This window comes from Mesoplodon densirostris, chromosome 1 (assembly GCF_025265405.1).
Source record: "Mesoplodon densirostris isolate mMesDen1 chromosome 1, mMesDen1 primary haplotype, whole genome shotgun sequence".
In the NCBI taxonomy this organism is placed as follows: Eukaryota; Metazoa; Chordata; class Mammalia; order Artiodactyla; family Ziphiidae; genus Mesoplodon; species Mesoplodon densirostris.
This window is the reverse complement of record NC_082661.1, coordinates 29,675,937-29,693,837: the sequence shown is the minus strand read 5'-3', so window position 1 is coordinate 29,693,837 and position 17,901 is coordinate 29,675,937. Positions and strand designations below refer to the sequence as shown.

At 42.5% G+C, this 17,901-nt stretch overlaps 1 protein-coding gene across 2 annotated transcripts in view; it reads right to left on the bottom strand.

Annotated features, from left to right (window-relative positions):
• DNMBP (dynamin binding protein) overlaps positions 1-17,699 on the bottom strand; it is a 127,982-nt gene extending 110,283 nt beyond the window's left edge. For both annotated transcript variants that reach the window (XM_060100855.1, XM_060100873.1), the window contains exon 1: positions 17,436-17,699. The gene's annotated coding sequence lies outside the window, so the exon portion shown is untranslated. The remainder of the gene's footprint in view (positions 1-17,435) is intronic.
• Between the last annotated feature and the right edge of the window lie 202 nt (positions 17,700-17,901).

The window sequence follows — 17,901 nt, the reverse complement described above, 5'->3', positions numbered from 1 at the left end:
CTAAATTTGGGAAAATTTTGGTCATTATTTCTTCAAATATTTCTTCCTCATCTTTCCTCCTCTCTTCAGGTGATTCCAATTAGACATGTTAAATTACTTGACACTGTCTCACTGTCACTACAGCTCTGTTCTCCCCGTCCCCAATCTTTCTTCTTTTCAGTTTGTATAACTTCTATTTATCTGTCTTATAGTTCATTGGCCCCTTTCTTCTGCAGTATCCTTCCTGCTCTCTTAAGTCCATCCAGTTAATCTTTATTTCAGCTGCTGTACTTTTCAATTCGAGAATTGCCATTTGGCTCTTTTTAATAGTTCCATTTCTCTGGTGATGGTCCCTATCTATTCATTCATTATGGCCATCTCTTCTTTTAAATATCTGAACATATTTACATTAACTGTTTTAAATTCCTCATGAGCTAAAGCCATCATCTCAGTCATCACACAATGAGTTACATTTTTTCCTCTACAGTATGTGTCACATTTTTGCTTGTCACATTTTCACTTCTTTGTATTCTAGTCATTTTTAGTGTATGATATACATTGTATATGATACATTATAGATGGTGTGGATTATACTGTCTTCCTTTAATGTGTTGAATTTTGTTTTGACATTCACTTAAACTACAGGAAGATCCTCTTGATCCTGTTAGGCTTGGTTTTATATCATGTAGGTCGGGTTTTGTCCTGAGTCTTAAGGTACAGCATTTATTGTAGGTATTGTTCTTACTCCTAAAGTTGTCCTAGCTGGGGTCTCAAAGGAATGCCTGTAGTGCTCATCAAGATCTCTCTATTCTGGCCGGACTAGAAATCCAATATTTCTGAACACTGTGCACCCTCAGGTATCTCTGCTCAGCTCTCAGCCCCACAGAAGCCACTCTGACTCAGGCCTCACAGAGGCTTGCCCTGTGCATGCCCGGCCCAGCCCTTGGCCAAAGACCTGAGATAAATCCCCAAGAAGATTCCTGCCCCATATCCATTTGCTGCTGTCTCTCCTCCTTTACTCTGACCTACAAATCTCAGCCCTCTCAGACCCATGAAAACGAAAGCAGATGGCTGCTGTAATAAGCCACTGAGATTTTGAAGTTATCTGTTGCACAGCCAAAAAAAAAAAAAAAAAAAAAACGGACACAGTGTGATATTAGCTGTTTTGACTGCATCAGCTGAGCACTTCATTTTTCCATCAAACATGCATAACTCTTATTATCTGGGTAAACTATTATCTTCTAAGACCCAACTCATGATACCTACTCTATAAAGCCTACAGAATTAGTCCCTATCTCCTACATGCTCTACAGGGCAGTGATTCTTTTCATCTATTTTATGCACCGATGTATATCAAGCACCTAGAGCACTGCTTGGTATGTAGCAGGCCCTCCATAGATAGTTGCAGAATTAATGATTTAACACACTGAACTACTTTAAGTTATATATCAAAATATATATTCATATTCCCAATGATCATGCTCCTCTTTCACACAGAGCTGTACAGGATCTCAAAGGACTCATTTCCACATTAGGAAGGTGCGCCAAAGTGAATCCGTGTCCCCTGCATTGGCAGGTGGATTCTTAACCACTGTGCCACCAGGGAAGTCCTTCATATCATTTTTTAAAAAACAGGTTTATTGAGTTATAATTGACATGCTATATAATTAATCCATTCAAAGTGTACAATCTAATAGGTTTTAGTAAAGTCCCAGAGTTGTGCAACCTGCACCACTATCAATTCTAAAACATTTTCATCATTTCAAAAATAAACTCAATACCCATTAGCAGTCACTTCCCATTTCCCTCCAAAAAATCTCCCCATCCATCCCATCCCTAGACAACCAGTAATCTTCTGTCTCTATAGACAGAAAGATTTGCCTATTCCATATAAATGGAATCATACAATATGTGGTCTTTTGTGGCAGGCTTTTTCACTTAGTATGGTATTTTCAAGGTCTTCATATAATTTTCAAATACAAAGCTTAAAACACATAGAATAATTAAGAGCACAGATTACAAAGCCAGACTATCTGGATTTATCTCCTATCTCCACCCCATATTAAAGTTATATGGGCTTCCCTGGTAGCGCAGTTATTAAGAATCTACCTGCCAATGCAGCGGATATGGGTTCAAGCCCTGGTCCGGGAAGATCCCACATGCCACGGAACAACTAAGCCTGTATGCCACAACTACTGAGCCTGCGCTCTACAGCCCACAAGCCACAACTACTGAGCCCATGTGCCACAACTACTGAAGCCGGCATGCCTAGAGCCCGTGCTCCACAACAAGAGAAGCCATCACAGTGAAAAGCCCGCACACCGCAATGAAGAGTAGCCCCCGCTCACCTCAACTAGAGAAAGCCCATGCGCAGCACCGAAGACCCAATGCAGCCAAAAAAAACAAGGAATAAATAAAATAAATTATTTTTTTAAAAATTACGTGATTTCACTTCCCTGGTGGCGCAGTGGTTAAGAATCCGCCAGCCAATGCAGGGGATACGGGTTCGAGCCCTGGTCCAGGAAGATCCCACATGCCGCGGAGCAACTAAGCCTGTGCGCCACGACTACTGAGCCTGCTCTCTAGAGCCTGCAAGCCACAACTACTGAGCCCGCGCACCTAGAGCCCATGCTCCTCAACAAGAGAAGCCACCGCAATGAGAAGCCCACGCGCAGCAATGAAGACCCAGCACAGCCAAAAATAAAATAAATAAATTTTTAAAAATTACGTGATTTGAGGCAAGTTACTTAACTTCTCTGTGCCTTAATTTCCTCACCTATAAAATGGGTTTAGTAATAGAACCTGCCCCACAGGATCACAGTGAAATTTAAATTTGTTAGTATACATAAAGCACTTAGAATAGTACCTTACATATAGTAAGCACTACACAGGGGTTAACTGTTATTCTTATTACTGTTGTTATCATCATCATCTGCATTAAAGAGAAGGAGATTATGGATAGATAGTCTCAAAATCTTTTTCATAGCTTTGGGATGTGTTTTGGTATTTAATAAGTTTTAAAATGAGTGTCTCAGGAGAAATAAGAGGGGAATGACTGCTAATGAATACAAGGTTCTTTTTCAGGGTGATGAAAATGTTCTGGAACTAGATAGTGGTGATGATTGCACACCTTTGTAATGTACCCAAAAAACCCCACTCAATCGCATACTTTAAAAGGGTGAATTTCACGGTTTGCGAATTATATCTCAATTTTAAAAACTGAGTGGCTCTCTTGTTTCAGAAACTGCTGCACTTCAAGTAAAAATTAGTGAACGCATACATGGATATCCTGCCTTGAAAAAAGCTAGAAATTTAAATAGCCTCCCTATTTCTGCCCCACCCCATCCCCAAGTTTTTCCTGTACTTATGTTTTAAAAATGTGTCCTCGCTATTAGCTGCAAATGGAGGGTAGGTAATACAGTGTTTGATTATGTGGACTTTCACTGGGCATGGCTACATAAAGGAGTAAATTTATGATGAGAAATCATTTTTGTTACTGAATTGTATTAAGTAATCACTACATTCACAACAGTTAAGAGCTCAGACTTAAGTCCGAGAGAATTAGGTTCAGTTTTTGGCTCTGCCGGTTGTCAAGCTATGTGACCTTGGGCAAGTCACTTAAACCACTCTGAACTTTTGTTTCCTCATATGTAAACTGAAGATAACAATAGTAATTTATTTCATGGTGTGTTATGAGGATTAAGTTCTATCATGTGGGTAAAACATTTAATACACTTCCTGGTAAACAGTAAGCACTCAGGTATTTTGTAAATGTCACCTATGAGGATGGTGATGATGATGAGGATGAAGGGGGAGGAGAAGGAGAACTGTCATCGTCCGGCAAATCGTCCGGCAGACTGATTGTAACAATACTACAGATGAGGCAGCAACTTCTGGGTGGGGCTAAGTGCTCAAAACGGTTACTATCTTTTTGAGAGGAAGGGGGAGTAATGTGACTCTTTGTTGTTACTGGTCACAAGGACATAGCAATTGACATCCCCTTCTACCCTAAGCTCTAAATGAACTGTGTATCCCCACAAGGATTTGGCAGCAGTTTCACTTACAAGATCCTTGCCTATGGGTCTAAGAAAACCTTTGCCAAATGCCTTCCAGGGATAGAAGAGGAATATGAAATTAATTTATTTACTCTTCTAAAAAATCCCTCTACTTCTAGGAAAAACATTAACACTATTGTTCAGTCCTTCAAACTCATCTACCTTTGAAAAACTGTTCTTTGGCTTGACATTTACAATTTAAGATTGCCACTGCCCTACTTTAGACTCTCACCATCTTTTCTTTGGGACCATGGCAATAGCTTCCTAATTGGTTACCTACCAGTCTTATCTCCCTCTGTTCTATTTTCCACACTGCAACTAGGATTACTGTTTTTAAATACAAAATCTCATAATTCTCTACTGCTTGAAGTTCACAAGAGCTTCCCATCCATCACTGGTAGGAAGTATCTAAAACTCCTGTGCAGATTGCACAAAGCTCTTCATGATCTGGTCCCCATGCATAAGTTTGGCCTCATTTCTGGACATTCTCCACCCACCATACACCCTAAACTCTAGCCTCATCAAAATACTGGCAGTTCTCGGCAAGGCAGTACAGCTTTGTAACACATATTATTAGAACACAATACATCTACAGACTGCTTTTCAAACATATTATCTCATGTGTGTGCTGTTGCTTCCTGTGATCAGGGTGCTTACTTTTGTTAACTGATCACTGCAAGGAAGAGCAATCAATAACTAGCAAATCACTGACACTTTTGCCAGTGTCAGACTGACACTTTTATTGTGAATAATAATTATATTTTACTTTTTAAGTATTTGGAGTAACCAGAAGAGAATGTTGACCAAGGCTGATTCCCACCTATGGAATATAAGAATAAAGTTTGAGGGACTTCCCGGGTGGTCCAGTGGCTAAAGCTCCACGCTCTCAATGCAGGGGGCCCAGGTTTGATCCCTAGTCAGGGAACTAGATCCCACATGCCATAACTAAGAGTTCGCATGTCACAACTAAAGATCCTGCATGCGGCAGTGAAGATCCCGCGTGCCCCAACTAAGACCCAGTGCAGCCAAACAAATAAATATTAAAAAAAAAAAGAATAAAGTTTGAACATACTGGTAAAATTCAACACAAAGATTTCCAGTAATTTACTGTTATTAATGCCTTTAATTAAAGCAAACCTCTTACTTAAGATAACCAGTTAATCTCAAAATAAAAGTATAAGCAGGGCTGTAACAAATGTATTAAATGTCCTTCTCGTTCTATGTTAGATTTTTAGCCTTGGTTTATTAACTGTTCGGCTTTAAAACTAGATGAAAATACTGACATTGAGATACTTTATTCTTACAATCGTCAAGTCACTAAATAAAGCCAAACATAGTGTCACACTTCAACAACTTTCATTCTTTTTACTTTAATGTTGACTGATTACCCTGCAGAATTACCACAGTTGACTAGCAGGTCAAGCAGCAAGACAACAAGAGAAACAAAACAAAACTGGACTTCTTCATGTCTACAGTGGTCCAGATATTATAATTACTGAACAACATCTAGACAGTGGCAGCAAAAAGACAGGTAATGAACACTATAGGTTTGAAGACCATACGTGTTAGTATTATGCTCCAGTCTGGCTAGATGCTCAAGAATACAATACAGGACCCCCAACAGGAACTAACAAAGGTCTGGTTTTAATGTAAACTCACTCTCCTCTTACCTGATCCTCCAGGGATTCTGTTTCCTGATAAGCAGATCTAAACTGTAATACGATAATATCCCAAGGAGGTTCTGGCGCTGAGCCCCAGAAATCCTTAAAGCAACAGACACTGTCTAAAAGAAGAAAACCAGACCACTCACTCGCTTCTCTAATCTCTTCTCTGACTCTAGGGAACACGAAAATGTCTTGCCAAAGAGAAGTTATAAAATTCCTTCTGAGGCAAAATGTTTTTAAATAGAGATGGTCTGCTGTTGATTATGTCATTCCCTGTCACCTGGAACATTTTGGAAGACTCCTTGGAAATGACCTCTGGGTCAGACCAAGCTATATGTGGGCTGGTGAATCCTTTCTATTTATGGAGGCTGAATAACTTGGAACCTCCTAGAGTGACTGACAAAAATGTAAATTAACTCACAAGAGGACAATAAGGTTGCATCACAAACCATTTTTAAAAATCCAGAATGTGGGAAACTATATGACAAAATTCTTTAACAAAATAAACTATAATGAAAAATTAAAATGAAGGGCTTCCCTGGTGGCGCAGTGGTTGAGAGTCCGCCTGCTGATGCAGAGAACGCGGGTTCGTGCCCCGGTCCGGGAAGATCCCACATGCCGCGGAGCAGCTGGGCCCGTGAGCCATGGCCGCTGAGCCTGCGCGTCCGGAGCCTGTGCTCCGCAACGGGAGAGGCCACAACAGTGAGAGGCCCGCGTACCGCAAAAAAAAAAAAATTAAAATGAAGGGCTTCCCTGGTGGCAAAGCGGTTAAGAATCCACCTGCCAATGCAGGGGACACGGGTTCAAGCCCTGGTCCAGGAAGATCCCACATGCAGTGAATCAACTAAGCCCGTGCGCCACAACTACTGAGCCTGTGCTCTAGAGCCCGTGAGCCACAACTACTGAAGCCCTTGCGCCTAGAGCCCAAGCTCCGCAACAAGAGAAGCCACCGCAACGAGAAGCCCGCACACCACAATGAAGAGCAGCCCTGGCTCGCCGCAACTAGAAAAAGCCCACGCACAGCAACGAAGACCCAACACAGCCAAAAATAAATTAATTAATTAATTTTTAAAAATTCAAATGGAAATGGAAGGAAAGGAACTTATCAATTAAAAGCTACTTAAGAAACATATTAGCTGAATGCAATGGGTGCCATTTCTTGGATCCTGATTCAAACAAATCAATTGTTTAAGAAATTGAGACAAATGGCAGAAATTTTGAACACTGACTAGTTTCTTGATCGTATTAAGGAATTACTGCTGCTTTTTTTTTAGGTGACAGTAATGGTACTGTTGTCATATATAAATAAAAGGGAATCCTTTTTGTTTTCTAAGTCGCTAGAACCAGAGGATCTACAAAACAGCAAAGGGAGGTGGAACATAGGAACCAACTCAGCTTTCTACATCTTTTTTTTTTCTTTTAGTTTATTTTTGGCTGCACTGGGTCTCCATTGAGGTGCGCGGGCTTCTCACTGCAGTGGCTTCTCTTGTTGCGGTGTGCGGGCTTTCAGTAGTTGTGGCATACGAGCTCAGTAGTTGTGGCTCGCAGGCTCAGTAGTTGTGGCCCACGGGCTTAGTTGCTCCGTGGCATGTGGGATCTTCCCGGACCAGGGCTCGAACCCGTGTCCCCTGCATTGGCAGGCGGATTCTTAACCACTGCGCCACCACAGAAACCCAGCTTTCTACATCTTAAATTGGGTTTTGGATACATGGACATTTATTGTATTGTTCTTTATTCATTTTTGCAAATCTTCAATACGTTATTAGGAAAAGGTCAAAAAGCCAAAGAATGCTACCTAGATTTGTAGTTTCAGAGCCTTTCCCTTTTTGAGGTGCCACCCGTTTCTGACTGTAGAGTCAACAACACAGGATCTGGGGAGGAGCTCCCTGAGCAGTCCCAGCTGCAGACAAAATCCTCCCAGCCCCTTCACATCTCACAGAGCACTGGTGAGTAGTACGACGAACATGAAAAAAGCACAACTGTCAATAACCATGTGACCATATAAGTCACTCCTGTTCTTCAGTCACCTGCTTACCTGAGGCCTGCTATAGCACACTGGTTAAGAGGGTGGGCTTTGGAGAAAAATAGATGTGAGTTTGATTTCCTGTTCTATCACTTAACAGCAATATAAACTTTAGGGCAAGTTTCTTAACCAATTTGTACCTTAGTTTCTCCATATGCAAAATGAGGATTACAACAGCACCTTCCTTATAAAATTGTTCTGAAGATTAAATAGGAATGCATTTAGTACTATGACTGGCTAAAATATTAGCTGCTGTTATTATATTATTGTTGTTGTTTTATATTCCTTTCCCTTCATTTGAATTCAGACTGCTAGTGAAACCAAAGACATATCCATAATTATAATTAATAATATACTTATTGCTATCATCATTGTTGTAGGAAATAAAAAGAGACATCTGATTAGAGTAGAAAATAGGGACATGGAAGTAAATTAGAATATATTTGGACAGTCTGGATCAGATTCGGGGGCCAGGTAACAAGTGTCAAGCAGTAGAATAAGAGTAAGCAAAATAATAGTAAAGTAGTATTTCAGGGCCATGACTCAGACAATGGTCTGTACAAGATAGACTGTGTCTATGGCACTGGGCTCCAGGACAGCATTTTGGTGTATTTGTGGCAACCCAGTTTTGTTTTGTTTTTTTAGCACCCTACAGAGTGCTATTTCATATGATTGAGACTTGCTTTATAATAAAGTGACCAGGTATATGCAGCATGGCTATTCATCATGACAATCCTGAACCAGATCCAGAAATGAGACAGAAATGCCAAAGGTTTCTGCATGGCTGGGGGTGGGAGGAAAGAATAAACTAGAAAGCGGGAGGACACGGGGTGTGAGGCTAGGAGCTCAGCACAACTCGGCACATTCACTGCAACTTTTTCTGCTGATGGGACAGATCGTTTATCGTAAGAGAATCAATCACCTCATGAAAACAATGCAGAGTGTGTGCTGGGCCCAGAACCCATGGCTAGAACGTCAGCAGTGACTATTCTCTCTGGGGCCCTACTCCCACCATGTGCTTGTCAGCAACACAGACATTCACACTCCACTTTCAGAAACCACAGACCCCACAGGAGCGGCTAAAACAGATGTAGAGAGATTAGCTCTGTGGCTGGGTTGACAGTTACACTTACAAGGTCAAGGAAGAAATGTGGACTCTACTAGTTTATTGAACCCATGCATTTAAAGGAGGCTAAGAGAACTTTCTTCCCTTACCCCTCCCTTAAGATTTCTCCTCTCTGTATCACAGAGCTGCCTCCTTACAGACTGACTCATTTTGTGGGTTCCATCTGTTGAGGGCATGCTATGTACCAGGCAAGGCTAAAAGGTGCTTGGGATTTATCAGCGAATGAAACAAAGGTTCCTGCCCTTGAAGAACTTCCTCCTTGAGGGATGGGGAAGGCAGACAACAGCATTTTAGGAAGTGACAGATGTTTTGGCAAAATGAAAAAGCAGGGTGAAGGGATGAGGAGTGAGGAGGAGAGGGCAGTTGGATATTGAATCTACCAGCTGATAAGAATGTTAACTTAAAAATTCTGTCACTTCCTGCAATTTATTAAGACTCTCCCTCACCAGTCATCACACTAGCAGAAGGTGATTAGGGAAACAAGACAACAGCGTTGGGTTTATTTCAGGGTCAAAAGAAAATAAATTACAACTATTTTCTTCATACTTTTTATTTTCTGAAAGATGAATGCAAATGTGGCCTAAAGAAGGAAGGTGCTAACTGAACTGAAGCAAAGTGACATCAAATAGACTTCTCCCCTTCCTCTCCTCCAAGCTAGTCTTCGGTCTGGTGGCACGTGGCCTATGACTTCTCCATACTCTGAGGCCGGACTGCCTGTGCACTCCCACACAGCCTGTTCGAAATGTCCAAGTCATCAGCAAACTGTAACCCCAGCCCTATAAGCTAATCATATCTTTCTTATTGCTTTTTTTTGGAAGATCAATCAAAGCAAGACAAACAAGAGTTGATGGCCTAAGGCTGAAAAAGGAGGGGTGCTAAAAAATTATATAGCCCAATGTTAGGTGCATTCTCCTCCTCCACAAAGTAGCCCCCTCTATTCCCACCCCCCAAAAAAAGATCAGAGGGCCTCCCTGGTGGCGCAAGTGGTTGAGAGTCCGCCTGCCGATGCAGGGGATACGGGTTCGTGCCCCGGTCTGGGAGGATCCCATATGCCGCGGAGCGGCTGGGCCCGTGAGCCATGGCCGCTGAGCCTGCGCGTCCGGAGCCTGCGCGTCCGGAGCCTGTGCTCCGCAACGGGGGAGGCCACAACAGTGAGAGGCCCGCATACCACAAAAAAAAAAAAAAAAAAAAAAAAAAAAGATCAGAGAGAGAGAAATAAACATTTTAACAGGGGTTGATGCTAAAAGGCAAGATTAAAGATTTGCATTTCTATTTGCAAATTTTCTACAATTAAGAGGTATAATTTTTATAATAAGGGGAAAATAGTTAAAAAAAAAAACCCAATCATGAACCAAAAGAGATAGCCCTGAGACTCTACTGCACAACACCCTAGCAGTTATGGCTGCTAAAGAGCTACCTGCTGAACCATGTCAATATTTTGTGAGATATAGTTAGGTGAGATTTATACCCAGAGCAGAGAGTGATCCACAGAGTAAGGAAACTATAATTTTACATATCTTATATTTATAATCATGCTGACGACTACAGTTATGCTGAATATGGCGCTCTCATTCTTCACAACAGCTTTTTAAATTCTGACTCAAAGCAGGAGGAAAAAGCTGATCTAATGGTGAAATAAGCTTATATTGGAATTGTGAGATGTTTACTATAAATTTATATACATAGGGTTCAGAAATATTGAAGACTTTTATTAATCTTCTTATGCTTGAAGCTTAAGCTTAGCTTAGGATTTTGGGTTGCAGCCTCCTGATGCCATCTTATTTCTTTGGAGACAAATCCTGAAAGAGTATTTGACAATGCTTAATACACATTTATGATGAAAATGCTCAGTAAACTAGGAATACATAAAGGAGAACATCTTAACCTGACAAAGGTACACCTAAAACCTAAAACAAACATTACATGAAATGGGGAAACCTTAGACTCATTCTCTTTAAGACTGAGAACAAGACACAGATGTTCACTAGCATAGCAACTGTTTTGACATTGTCCTGGAAGTTCTGGTCAACGCTGTAAAGAAAAGATAAATAAGAAGTATAAGGATGAGAAAGGAACAACAAAACTATCACTATTTTCAAAGGATATGATTAACTATGGGGGAAAAGAAACAACAGGAAACAGGAGACTATCTGAGTAAGACAGTGAAGCCAGGCTGTGAAATACAAGATCAGCTTACAATAATCAATACCTTTTCTCTTAAACTACCAATAGCTAACTAGAAAACAATAGTAATAGAAATAGACATGATTCACAATAGCAACAAAACTATCAAGTATTAGAAATTAATTTAACCAAGAATATACTCTTAGACCTTTATGGAGAAAACTTTGAAGTTCTAATAAAGGACTTAGAAATGAACTGATGAAGTATTTAGGGGTAAAGGGTCATGATGTCTGCAACTAATAACTCAAATGAGTCAGAAAAATGCATAGAACTGAAGAGAGGGAGTAATAAAGCAAATATGGCAAGATGCTAACATCTGGTGAATCTAGGTAAGGGATATACAGGAGCTCTTTGTACTAATCTTAGAACTCTTCTGTTAGTTTTAAATTATTTCCAAATAAAACAAAAATTCTGAAAAAATAAGCTGAATAAATGGAGAAACACATTACGTACTCTTGAATGAAATAAGTTAATATCAAAAAGATGTCAAGCCTCTCCCAAATAATTGATAAATTCAATGTAATCCCAATAAAAATTCCTCAAAACATTTGAGGAACTTGATAAACATATTCCAAATATTATATGGAAAAATAATGGCACAGAAGTAGCTAAGAAAACTTAAAAATGAAGAACAGAGATGGGGCACTTGCTATGCCAGTCATGAGGATGTATTACCAAATCACTGTAATAAAATCAGAGCAATAAAAAACAGAGCAAGAACTGACAAACCAATGTAACAGAATAGAGGCTTAGAGATAGACTGGTGTATCCATGGGAACCATATAGGAGAAAGAGGGTACCACAATGTAATGGAGGAAAGCATGGGGTTTTTGGATATATTATTGGAAAAACCGGCTCATTAAATGGAGAATAATAGGGCTGGATTCCTATCTAACACCACGTGCAATGTGGGCTCTAGATGAATTAAAGAAATAGCTATGACCTAGGGACTGGGAGGGCCTTCTTAAACAAAACTTTAAAAACTCTAAGCTGGGGGCTTCCCAGGTGGCGCAGTGGTTGAGAGTCCGCCTGCCGATGCAGGAGACAGGGGTTCATGCCCTGGTCTGGGAGGATCCCACATGCCGCGGAGCGGCTGTGCCCGTGAGCCATGGCAGCTGAGCCTGCGCGTCTGGAGCCTGTGCTCCGCAATGGGAGAAGCCACAACAGTGAGAGGCCCGCGTATCGCAAAAACAACAACAACAACAAAAAAAACTCTAAGCCAAAGAATTTATTTACCTGATTACATTGAAATTAAGAATTTTTCTTGATGAAAGGACAACAAAGACAAAATTAACATATTAGAAGATATCTGCAAAGTTACGATAAGTGAACATCTATAAACTGTCTTCCACAAGTCAACAGCAACACAGATAGTAACTCCAATAGAAAACAGGCTAAGACAGGAATAAGTAATTTACAGATGAAACTATATGCATAAGAGATGCTCACAATCATCAGTAACCAAAGAAATACAAATAAAAATGACAAGGTATCACTTTGCACCTATGAGATTATAAAAGGTGGAGAGCTAGAGAAAGCTGAGTGCTGGTTGGGACATGAGGATACACGACCCCTCGAACACTTCTGGCAGGAGAGAGAGTGGTGCAGCCATTGTGAGGAGGAGTCTGGCACAGCGTGATCAAATTCAGGACATGCAAACCTATGACGCAGTGATTCCCTTCGAAGTGTATATCCCACAAGTGTATTACACAGCTTTATAAATGGACGGGTATGAAGTTGCTCATTGCAGCAATGTTTGTGGTGGTAGGAAGTAGAGACAACCTGAGTATCTATCACACAGAGAGGAGATAAGTAAAACTGTGGTTCACACACACAGCATGGAATATAATGCAGCATTTGGAAGCAAAGAATTAGATGTACATGTAGAAACACAGGTGTATCTTAAAAACAGTACTCAGAGAAAAAAGAAGCAAAATGAAATACAACATTACAAATTAAAATACATATAAAACAAATATCCCCACTTTGCAAGATCCTATACAGACAAAAAGAAACGTTATATGTGTTCAAATGAGCACCTGTGAAGCATGAGGTGAATAGGAGGAGGAGAAGGGAATCAAAAACAAAAGAAATCTTTTAGGCTCCTTGCATGTTAAAAAAGAATTCAAATGACCTATGATAAAAATAAAATTAGAATTGTTTCCTTCCCCTAAGTTTCCAACTTTCCTAACAACAAAAGCAACTTTGGTTGCCAGCTCTGTTGATGAGTAACAGCTTTTCATCCTTTTTCAAGCAGGAAGGGAAAAATTCAGGGATCAGCAGAGTACTAAAGGGATCAGTGGAAAATAGTCACAAAACAGTGTTTTTGTTCTCATGACCTGACAACCTGACTGAAAAGACCCGATCACCTCTTGATTAGGAGTGATTCAGCTCAAGACACGTTGCTGGCGTCAAGTTTTCGTGTCCTTTGAAACTATTTACTTTCCGAACCTCTTCATATACAATCTTTTGGCCTCCTCGCAGTGATTCCACACTACTTAAAATCTAAAAATTCTAGAGCTAGAGAGCACCTGGTTATTCTACAGATGAGGAAACACAGGCCAGAGGAGGACTGCGGTTTAGGCTCACACAGCTGGTATGAAAGGGAAGCTCTTACTGACTGTGCCCTTGTCCCCCTTCTGTCTCTCTGGCCCAGCAGCCAGAGTGATCCTGTTAAAACATAAGTCATCAGAAGCTTCTCTGTTCAAAACCCTCTACTGGCTCCCCCCTCACTCAGAGGAAAGGCCAAAATCCTTACAAAACGGCCTACACTGCTGTGCCCCTCCCCACTCCCACCGCCTCTCAACTGCTGCACTTTCCCCTCGCCCACATGGGGACCGCCTGGCCACTGTGACCTCATCATCCCTCACACATGCCAAACATGCTCCTACATCGGGGCTTGGAACTTGCTCATCCCTCCGCCTCCTGCTCACTCTCTCATTCCTCTCAAGTCTTAGATCAAAAGTGATTTCGGTAGAGGCCTTCTCTGACCACTGTGCACTTTGTGTGTACTCCCCCCGACCCCACTTCTTTTTTCTCACTTACGCCTCCTTCAGGTTCTCCACAGCACTTACAATCGTGTGACCATGATCCATTCACATATTTATTTCGTGTTTGCTTCCACACCACCAGAATATCTACTGCATGAGGGCAGGGCTTTGTCTGCTTTGTTCACAACTGTATCCACAGCACCAAGAACAGATACAGGTGCTCCATGACTATTTGTTGAGCCTTGGTTTAACAGCTCTTTCATCACAGGGCTGATTTGTGATCTGATTTCATGACTGCTACTTTAGACCTTTCTGCCTTTCCAGGCAAGAGACTGATATCTTATAATTAGCTCCTGGCCAACGAGACTAAACGAGACTAAGTTATCCAATCTTGAAGATTAGTTTATTCAGATGTTTTCCTAAGCAAGGCATAATAAGAAACTATTTAATATTAATTGAATTTACGTTTAAAACTTTTCATAAGTATTCTGAATGAATTTTAAGGATGCTTTAGTTGAAGATTAAGAACAATTGAGAATTTCAAAGCAGATAATCTTGTAATAATGCTGTGGGGTAGGTAATACATTAACCGACTTCAGAAACGGCAGAATAATAAACCCAGAAAAAATTCAAGCCTTATACCTGGCAGTGGGTATGCAAGCCTCCATTTGCATTGTAGTTTAATTGCTTTTTTTTTTTTTTTTTTTTTTTTTGCTGTACGCGGGCCTCTCACTGCTGTGGCCTCTCCCGTTGCGGAGCACAGGCTCCGGACACACAGGCTCCGCGGCCATGGCTCGCGGGCCCAGCCGCTCCGCGGCATGTGGGATCTTCCGGGATTGGGGCACGAACCCGTGTCCCCTGCATCGGCAGGCGGACTCTCAACCACTGCGCCACCAGGGAAGCCCTAATTGCTTTTATCATTTTAAAAAGTTCCCCAAATTTAAAAAGTACCTGTAATCTGAACAATCACTGAAGTGTCTGAAATTTGAGAAATCACTTTTTGCTTATTTAGCCCAACCTTGATAAAGTGAATGGGAGGGTCGAGAAGAATAACGCATTTGAAGATTCACTATGCATTCTGCAGAAAGGGTTTCCTTCTGAGGCAGAGAGAAATGAGTTTACTGGCTCTGGAGGCTTCCTAAATTGCAGTCTCCACGTTTAGGGAAGATAAAAATCTAAACACATTCCATTTAACCCTTTTTCAGAACCAAAGCCTCATGGAGTCTTGCACTATGTTCTAAAAATGAACACCCACTCTTAGTTTTTAGGAGATCTAAATGACGATTCAAGAATTATGATTTATCAGGCTTCCCTGGTGGCGCAGTGGTTGAGAGTCCGCCTGCCGATGCAGGGGACACGGGTTCGTGCCCCGGTCCGGGAAGATCCCACATGCCACGGAGCGTTTAGGCCCATGAGCCATGGCCGCTGGGCCTGCGCGTCTGGAGCCTGTGCTCCGCAGCGGGAGAGGCCACAACAGTGAGAGGCCTGCGTACCGCAAAAAAAAAAAGAATTATGATTTATCATGTACTTTAAGAGGAGAAAAAGTAGTATAAGTTCAATCAGTGCTTGAGAGAGGCTCTGAATTGCCTCTTTCATGTGGATGAAAAAGGAATGTGAAAGGGTCTCTCGAGGTAAGAGGGACCCTAAGAAGAAAGGACCCAGAAAAGAAGAAACAAGAGATGGGAAAGGCTCTGCTTTGGGGCTGCAAGACAAAATAACTTGTACATGTTTGGACAGATTGTCTATGAAGATTATTATCATATCTCAGTTGAAAATTCACACAATATGGGCTTCCCTGGTGGCACAGTGGTTGAGAGGCGGACGCCTGCCGATGCAGGGGACACGGGTTCGTGCCCCGGTCCAGGAAGATCCCACATGCCGCGGAGCGGCTAGGCCAGGCCCGTGAGCCATGGCCGCTGAGCCTGCGCGTCCGGAGCCTGTGCTCCGCAGGGGGAGAGGCCACAACAGTGAGAGGCCCGCGTATCACACACACACACACAAAAAAAAAAAAAAAAAAAAAATTCACACAATATGAACACTGTATAAAAGACATCTTATCACATTTTCTGAGGCAGAATGTTCTCGGTTTATTGCAAAAGTTATCTGTGTGCTGCACAGACCCCATCCCCAGGCCAAATTTTAGCTATTCTCCACCATACACAAAGCACTCTATTCCAGTCTCTGACTTTAGTGAATTTAGCACTGAGGTAATTTGAAAAATCTCTTTTCACTTATGTTCGCTCAATAATGATAAAGTGACTGGGAGTGTTGAGAACAACAGTGAATTTGAAGATTCACTATGCATCACGCAGAATTTTTTAAAAACATGTTTTCTCAAAACTTTGTGTCGTTGACACAATGAGTGACATATGTTTCAAATCAACACGTAAAAATCAGCGAACTTTGGAGATGGAAGGTAGTCTTAGAGATCCTTTGATTCAATAATTTAGAGAAAAACAGGTGCTGGGGATAAACTAACTTGCTCATCACCTGGAACCTATTCTATGCTACGAGAGTACTAAACGCAGCACCAACTCTAAGAAACCACACCTGTATGCTGGCAGGTACTTCACTTTTCAGTATACAACCACAGATTAATCAGTTCTGTAACTTCAGCTATACAAACACGTGAAGCTAAACTATGCTCAAACGCTAAATATTGGTGCTACCACTGGCTTGCCACATACCACAGCATCAGTGATTATGAAAGTGTTTCAACACAAGACTCTCATATTACTATAAAAGAATTACTGTAAAAATAGACCTAAAGGCAAGTTATCAATTACAGAATAATGTTGTGAGTGCCCTTCATTATTATATCAATATAAATGACATAGACAATAAAGGATAATGAGATTCCATTTAAAGTGGGGTTTTTTTCATTTAAAATTTAACTCGATACACCAAGCATTCCCCACAGCACCTAATTTGCAGCAGACCTAGCCTGTCTGTAACCCCAATATTCCTTTATTCAACTGACAGCACTGACATCCTTTTTCAAGGTTAAATACTCTGAGAAATTGATGCCTGGTGGACATTAGTACCTGCGGCAGGAATGCAGGTGTACAAAACTCCACCATAACCAAACTTGCATCTCTAGCCAAACAGGTCTTACTCTTGCTTCGGTAAGCCATTCCCCCCTTGTCTCCCTGACACAGAATCACGGACTCCTATTCCGACTGAATGTAACTCTGCAAGCCAGAAGAATCTCTTCATCTGTTAAATAAGGGGGCTGGACGAATGCTGGATTCTTTTCCAGCTTTCAAATTCCGCCTCATTGCCGGAGTGGCAGGGTGGTTCAGTGAAAAGAGCCCTGGGCTTGCCTGACACCATTTAAAAAGCCCACGTCTGCATCCCTCTGACTGCCGGCCCCCCGGCCTCCAACTCCCCGGCACCTCCCTGGGCCCGACTGACCTGGACCGGAGAACTCCGACGAGGGCCCGGCGCCCTGCTGCCCCTCGGGGGCTCCCGGCCGGGGCAGCGGCCGCGGCGGGGCAGGGGCGGAGCAGGCCTGGCCGCCCGGAGCGTTCCTCGGGGCGCGGGTCCCTTCCGCCCGCCGTCCCCGGACAGAGACGCGGGCTCCCTGCCCAGCCTCGCCCGGCCCCTGACCACCTCTCCGCCGCCTGGTGGTCCGTTGGCGCGGCAGGCAGCTACGGCCGCCTGTCCCAGGCCCGCTGTCCCCTCCTCCCCTGGAAGCGGCGGGCGGGTCAATCCTGCGTGACTCAGCGTGGCGGCCCCGCCTCCGGCCTCCCGCCCAAGCTTCCGCCTCGCGCGGCCCGCGCGGCCCGGGGGCGCCACGCTCCTTACCCGCGCGCCCACCCCTCAGGCGCCCGCCCCGCTCTCGCACTCCCTGACGGCCAGCCTTAGATGCGCCCGCCCA